Here is a 7,561-nt window from a genome sequence, read left to right on the forward strand (position 1 = left end):
AAGGTTAATTCCCCCATTCTACTACAGTGCCTATATTCTAGATACCTTGTGTTTTAATTCTAAATTTCCTGTGCTCGGCTGGAGGTGGACATCACAAGACCCCATGCCTATTCACATATACCATCAGAAATTGTGGAAATCTTCTTATAAACACCATTTATACCAAGTCTGCAATGGATTTATGTTACCCATTCATTACTCTATTTTTGATAAACCTGCTCCCAAGATTTCCTACCAAGCCGGGATTGACTTAACATCAGTAGGAAGATGGTTTGGGGAGGAAAATTTCACTTATATAAGATTTTTCGGTAGCCAAGCCGAACCTCACGTCCTTCCTTTGTACATACCTGATAAACTACTGGCGAGGGAAATAGCTTATCAGATCATTGTTGAGGGTGTTACACAGACTCTCAAGAAAAATAAGAAGCAGGTCTGGCCCTCTTTTCCTTTGAGATGTGGTGTCTACACGTTGCATGATTTCAAACATGCAGAGAAAGAAGCTACAAAGATAAAATCATTAACTCTAGCAACTCTCCCTAATAGGCGATTTGATCCCAACAAAGTCGCCTATAATGCACTTGAACAGGCCAAATTGACAAAGTTTGATCATAAAGAAGATATGTTCGATGACCTGTTCTCCTCAGCCGAGTCAATAATGCAGGTTAAGGCATTTTCCAGAATGAAATATCAAGATGAAGGGTTGGTTGAATTCAACAGACTTAGAGAACAGAGGTTGCAAACTCTGCCTCTAGATCTGTTAGCAACAACCCCAACAACAGCATCAAGCGAGCCTGAACGGCAACAGTCAAAGGAACCCCGGTTACAACAAAAGAACAAGAAAAACCACAGGAGGAAACTTAGACTAAAGAGCAGGAGAAAGTGCAGGAGGAGACCCAGACTAAAGAGCAGAAGCAGAGCAACACAGAAGTAAACGTGGATACTCATATTGATCCAAAATTGCTCCAGGAATGGCAAAAATTTGATTCTATTATCAGCAGTCTAGAATGTTCAAAGGACACCGAAACTTCAAAAGCAGCAGACACACAGGAAACCACTTCACAACAGGTTCCAAGTGGAACCAACGGCCCACCCAGTTCAAAGGAAGTAGAAATAATACCAAAGGACCCCTCCGATCAAATCATTTTGCAGGTAGAAGAGATTCCTCCCTTGGATGTCTTCTATAGCCCAAGGCATAAAGCTGTAGTAAAACGACAGAGGAAGAGAAGAAGGACTGATCAACCTTCCCTTTTCCCAGAACAGACGGTCACGGGCAATGTGGTTTGGAAGGAGGAATTTGACCCCTCTGATGACTTAACAAAACTATCACAATATGCTGGAGCCTATTCGGCAGAAACAATAGACAAGGCATCAGAGGTGAGTCTTTTATTGAAAACAAAAGACCAGGAAATCTTCTTATTACAGGCACAGCTAACTGAAGCAAAGCAGAAAGCGGAGCAGGCAGAACAACAATTGTTGACACAACAGCAAGTAAATAATCAATTAACTCAACAATTGCAGGCAGAGAAACAAAGGATTGACCACAACGCAATCCAGAAGCAGAAAGAATTGTCAGAGGCCTTGGCACAACTGAAGGCAGCAAATGAGCAAATGCTGAAAACAAAAGATGAGCAAATTGCTCAACGATCAGCATAACTTGAGAAGACAAAGGGCGTTCCACAAATAACTGAATTCAGAGTAGAAGCACTACAGATAAATACGGCATTAATAGCCCAAATCAAGCTTCTATGTCAACAAATCGCCTAGGCGGAGCCACTATGCGAATTGACGGCATCAATAAGTGAAAAAACAGAAAAGGCTAGAGTGGAATTGGATCAAGCTGAAGAAACGATAGCTGCATTTCTTGACTGGCAAGATACTGATCAGGGACAAGCAGCGAATTTACCAAGAATTTTAGAGTCACATAAAGATATATTGTTTACAGAATGGCAGTCCCAGTTAATGAAAGAAGAGAGGGCAGTTTCAAGGTGAAAATCAACTTCAAGCAATTTGGTTGAATTAGTTAATAACACTCTCTACTTGTAAAACATGATTTCCCAATGCACTCCAGGAAAATTGACAGTGATGAAAACATTGGAGTAGTCATGTTATCCAGATCTAGAGGAAAAGGGGAGATTAATTGCTGGAATTAACAGTTTAACATGGGACACCTATTGGTTCTTCTTGATAAAACCACATACTCAAAGAGCCGCCCTCAAGTGCCTTACAGATGCAATCGGGTATATTATCCCCGATATTCAAGATGTCACCTATGCCGCCCAGCTTAGCTCTCGCCTCAACAGACCGCCCGAAGTGGAGCCGATGCTTGCGATAAGTCAGCTCAAGGTCAAAGGCAAACAGCCTACTTGATGAGTCATGCCGCCGACTGCCAGGTTGCTGAGGAAAATATGATCAAAATCAATTGATACCAATTAAGTAGGATTTTAGTTTCGTAGATAGTTAGATTAATTAAGTATTTATAGACCCTTTCATTGTTTTGGAAAGGGTCGTAAAGTTTTGTACTTGACTTAAAGACTGAAGTTGCACTATTGTGCTTCAGCCATATTCTTTTATAAAGTTGGACCAATTATTCTAATTTTGACAAGGAAGCTTTTATGCAAATGTGCACTACTGTCTTTGTTTGAAAGTATTTCTGCGTTGGAAGGGGAACCTCAAATAGCCATTGATATTGGGAGTGTCTAGCAGCTCATATGGTACTATTATCTATGTCTGAATTCATTCTTTTCATATGAATTGTTATTTGATTACCTTTGCTATTATCGAATATATGTATGTGTTTTAACAACATTTCTTTATTCCTTCCACTATTGGATGTTTATGGGATGCCTTTCCTTTGATCATATATGTATCGATGATATATAAAGTGTAGCAATATTGCGCTAATCCCTTTTTTTAACGATTTAAGCAGAGTAATTCTTGAATGAATAAAAGTCCATGTTTACTAAATAGAGTCATCTACATGCCTGTTTATAAACATAGATCATCAAGCGCTACACTTTAAAAGTACAATAGTTCCCGATATTAGTAGTAGTTCTTTTATTTCGCCGATAGATTAAGTTATTCGCCTATCATTAGATTAGTCAACCAATCATTCATTCATCCCGTTTATCCATTTCTAGGAAACTGGTCCCATTATCCCCAGTCGGAGCCACCATTCCAAACGGAAAAGGAGTTGTACTAAGGTCCGGACCGGGTGGTTATCCCCCAATGTTGATACAACGATTTTCGGGGCATCAACATTTTTGGTGCTAGAAGGAGGGCTTCAACTATGAATGGCAAGCAAACCCAAATCTGCAGGCCATTCTAAGAGTAATTCTCCCTCCGTATCACCTCGTACTTCCCAATTGCATGCTGGTTCTCCAGTATCTAAGCAAGAAGAAGAGGAATCTGATAAAGAATGAGATTAACTCAAACACATTACAGAAAAACACATATAAAAACCAGAGACACAATATTGACGGAAAAAGGCTGAAGCCTCATGTATTCTCTCTCACTCTCATTCTTACATACAGAAATAATTGAATATAATGTTACAAATAAATAGATGAGAGATATTGGTCTCAAGATAGTGCGTGCTATCTTGGACATCTTTGGTTGAGATAATTTCTCCTTTGGTTGAGATAATTTCTCACCAGACACACCAATATAGGAGTTACCTAAACTAACTCCTATCTTAGAGGAACAACCCAAGAGTTAGGCACAAATTCCTAACTTGGAATATTTAATTAATTTATTTATTTTTGGATTTATTATTTGTTTTATGAGAGAGTCTAACATTCCCCCCCTCAATGATAAATCCAAAAACGAGAACCATCTTCCAAGTTCTCATGTTGATCCTCAAAAACATTGCCTGAAAAAACCGCCAAAACTGGATGCTGGAAAAAACTCAAATCTGAAGAGAACATGAATCAGCTGCATGCTTGAATCATCTCTGAAGGACGCTTGACAACTCCATCATGTGCCAAGCCGCAAAAGGATCCAACTGTCTTTTGCTTGAAAACAGCATCCGGTGTCCACTGACACAATTTGATGAACGCCCACTGGCGTATTTGTTGATGATGATCGCCCACTGGCTGAAGATGTCGAAAAACAACTCAATGTTGCTTTTGCTATGATGAAAGATGCTCACTGCTGCTTTGGCTGTCGATCGCCCACTGGCGAATTTGCTGATGCTCACTGCTGATGACAAATGCCCACTGGCTGATGAAGATGCCCACTGGCTGCTTCGCTAATGTTGTCGAGACTTTCAGTCTGACAACCACTTTTCAATTACATTGACATTTTCCCCCCTTTGTCAGCTGAAAGGAGAGACAATCTGCTCCAAAATATATTTGAACTCCCCCCCTTCAGGTGTAGGAGAGTTTCATTGTTGTTCTCCCTCATTCAACTGCATGAGAGTACCATCATCTGTTCACTGCTGGCTGCACTATGAAAGATTGTAGTCGGTTGTAGAACTGAGACAACCGTTTGACTGTGGATGACCATTCCCAAGGATCAATCCAGTCATAATGTATCTTCAATCTGCCTGATTTTTGGTGGTTGCGACATTTTTCGGAGGAATGATTGCGCTTGCCACAATGGCAACAAGGATGGAGATCAAAACATTGATCTTCCATATGCCCAGTTCTTTGACAATGAGAACACTTTGGTTGAACTTGAACTTTAGGTTGCATGCAATTTCGTTTGTCTACAACGTTCTCAGAACCTGCTGAGGTGAGTGGTTCAAGAAATCCTGCACTCACAAACTTAATTGGCTTGGAATAATCTGGGATTTGTAAGTTGGTGTCATTAGGAACATATCCTAAGCCTCGTCTATTCTTGTTATTTTTAATTTCTTCCCAGGGCTTGATGATGGGTTTGGAAGAAATTTGACTTTGATCATGAACAACTTCGACACTTGAAGTTGTTGGGAGGAATGACTTATCATCTCGATGGTTCAAAGACTTGAAAGTATCACTCTTTTCGTGCAATTCATTCCTTTGAAGTTGGGACTCAAGCTGAAGAAACTCAATGGTTTCATGCGTTTGCTGTAGATGCCGTGAAATATCAGCAAGAGTTTCTTTGCTGACGTGCACCATGTCTTCATCACTGGAGATGATCAAACTGTGAAGAATGTTTAACAACTGAATATGCTGCGCCATCTGAACTTGCTTACTTGAAATCAGGCTCTCTTGTTGTAGATGTCGTGCACTTGGTTTTGTTTCACTTTACTTGAATGACAGGCTCGCTTGCTATGGGACTTGAATGGCACGCTTGCTTGATTTGTTGCTTATTGTACTTGCTGAGAACTCTTTTTAGAACTTTCTGGAATTCACGCTCGCTTGATGACGAACTCAACTTGTTAGAGTTGAACTTGTTTTGGTTGCTGTGATGGTTGTTTCAAGGAGTTAAAACTCATGGACTCACTTGATTGTGCTTTAAAGGAAGGGTGTCGAACACTGTCGAAAATGCACCCAAAAAAGCTTACAATGTTTTTAATGACTCACATAAAACAAGGAATTCACTTGTCTTAATTTGACTAAGTTGAAGAGAATTGACGTGCTTGACTTCTGATCAAATCAAAACATGGGTGTCGGTTTCAACTGAGAATGCACCCGTACAATGTAATGTAATTGGAATTTGATTCACAAGTTCTTAAATTTGTTTGCAAGAATGTCGATGTAGACTTTGCTTTGAAATGCTTTACTCCAAAAATTTCAAAATATACTCCTTATCTCTCCAAATTTACGAAACACTTATGACTCCAAAATATTACAGAACAAAATTCACCTTATTGCTCCATAAAATCACTTCAAGCAACAAAAGGTTGGTAGCATACAAGGCTCTTGCAATGTGGATTTTGCATCGGTTAAAATTTTTAATTGCCTCTGTTAACCATGGTTAAATCGCACTACAACACAAGTAATATTATCTGCACTGCCTTTTCGATATGCTTCCTCTGTAAGCTTTTTTTTTTTTGTTTTGCAGCTAATTCTGGATCCTCAGTAGACTGAATCATTGCAACTGCATCCCGGTTAGAAACAACATCCCACAATCCATCACTTGCAAGAATAAGAATTTCAACATTTTCATCAGCGACCTCTTCTTGAATCTCTGGCTCAGCTACAACATACTGCTTTAAAAGTCTGTCACCAAAAGCACGCGAAACAGCAAGAACGCCCCCAACATGCCATGTACCAGCCCACATAACAAATCCTCCAGCATCCTCAATTTGTTGACGCTCATCAGTTTGATTTGGTTTACGATACCATATAAATTTCTAAAAATGAAGGCCTATTTCGACGATTGTAGCGGTCATCAGAGAGTCGATGCATATGCAGTCAGGTCTGGGCTTCGAAGTGGAATGAAAGGGCATACTTTAGTGCTCGGAAAGTAAAAGTAGAACACAATGACCTTTGTATGGCTGTGCTGGTTCAAGAAATAATCAATGCAGATTATGCATTGGTCATTCATACAACCAATCCATTGTCAGGAAACACATCAGAGAGTTATGCTGAGATTGTGAAAGGTTTAGGAGAAACACTGATGGGTGCTTACCCTGGTCGAGCAATGAGTTTTGTTACAAATAAGTCCGTCTTACAGTCTCCCAAGATACTTGGTTATCCAAGTAACAAGGTGGGGCTCTTCATAAAACAGTCAATAATATTCCGGTCAGACTCAAATGGTGAAGACTGGGAAGGCTATGCAGGCGCAGGGCTTTATGACAGTGTACCTATGGACCAAGAGGAGAAGCGCTTGATTGATTACTCTACAGACAAACTAATAGCGGATCGGGACTTCCAATACTCAATTCTGTCAAAGATAGGAACAGCTGGCAATGTAATTGAAAAGCTCTATAAACGTGCCCAGGACATCAAGATTGAATGTTATATCGATTCCTATGGAAGGCTTGACTTTGCTGTGATCGGAATTATATCTTCTGTGAGAGTTTTAGAAGCCACAGGTTCTTTTGAGATTATCAATGTAACGGGAACAAGATTTCATGGTATTGGTTACTGGTCACATCGAACAGGCTTATCAATCACCCTTCTGAAAATACAGTTACCATTCGTGACAATCGATTTTATCTGAAGCCAAACTTCTCTGATATTATATGACTTGGGGAACGAAAAAACATTGCCACAGGGGGGTTGGGTCCATGTGCAACTCACAAATCAAAGATTAAATTTGCAAAGATTATTGATATATTTTTCAAAGATGAACAACAGATATGGATACGCAATGCAAGAATAGTGCACCTCGTTTCCACAATGCACTGTTGAACAAATACATGAGCTTCTGTTTGATTCTGCCTCCCCTCGTAAGTATGGCACCCAATACAGCTGCACGCTTCCGCGTTTTGCATTTCTACTCTGCTTTCTCGGTTGAAGCAATTCTTAGCAATGAACAAGATTTTAAAAAATGGCTCATCGTGTTATAGCTGACAGTCTCTCAGAGGATGAAATCGCTGGTCTTAACGAGATCATAAACACAAATCATAAACTTTTCGAAATGCGCAGACTAGAAATATCTTCATACCTTAAATTGATGAAACCACATTATC

At 39.8% G+C, this 7,561-nt stretch overlaps 1 pseudogene; it reads left to right on the top strand.

Annotated features, from left to right (window-relative positions):
- Positions 1-6,346: 6,346 nt before the first annotated feature.
- Positions 6,347-7,089, top strand: LOC149233601 (alpha-glucan water dikinase 1, chloroplastic pseudogene; annotated as a pseudogene).
- Positions 7,090-7,561: the final 472 nt, after the last annotated feature.

Source organism: Pinus tabuliformis, chromosome J (assembly GCF_031772625.1).
Source record: "Pinus tabuliformis cultivar Carrire ecotype Pingquan chromosome J, CPIR1, whole genome shotgun sequence".
Lineage (NCBI taxonomy): Eukaryota > Viridiplantae > Streptophyta > Pinopsida > Pinales > Pinaceae > Pinus > Pinus tabuliformis.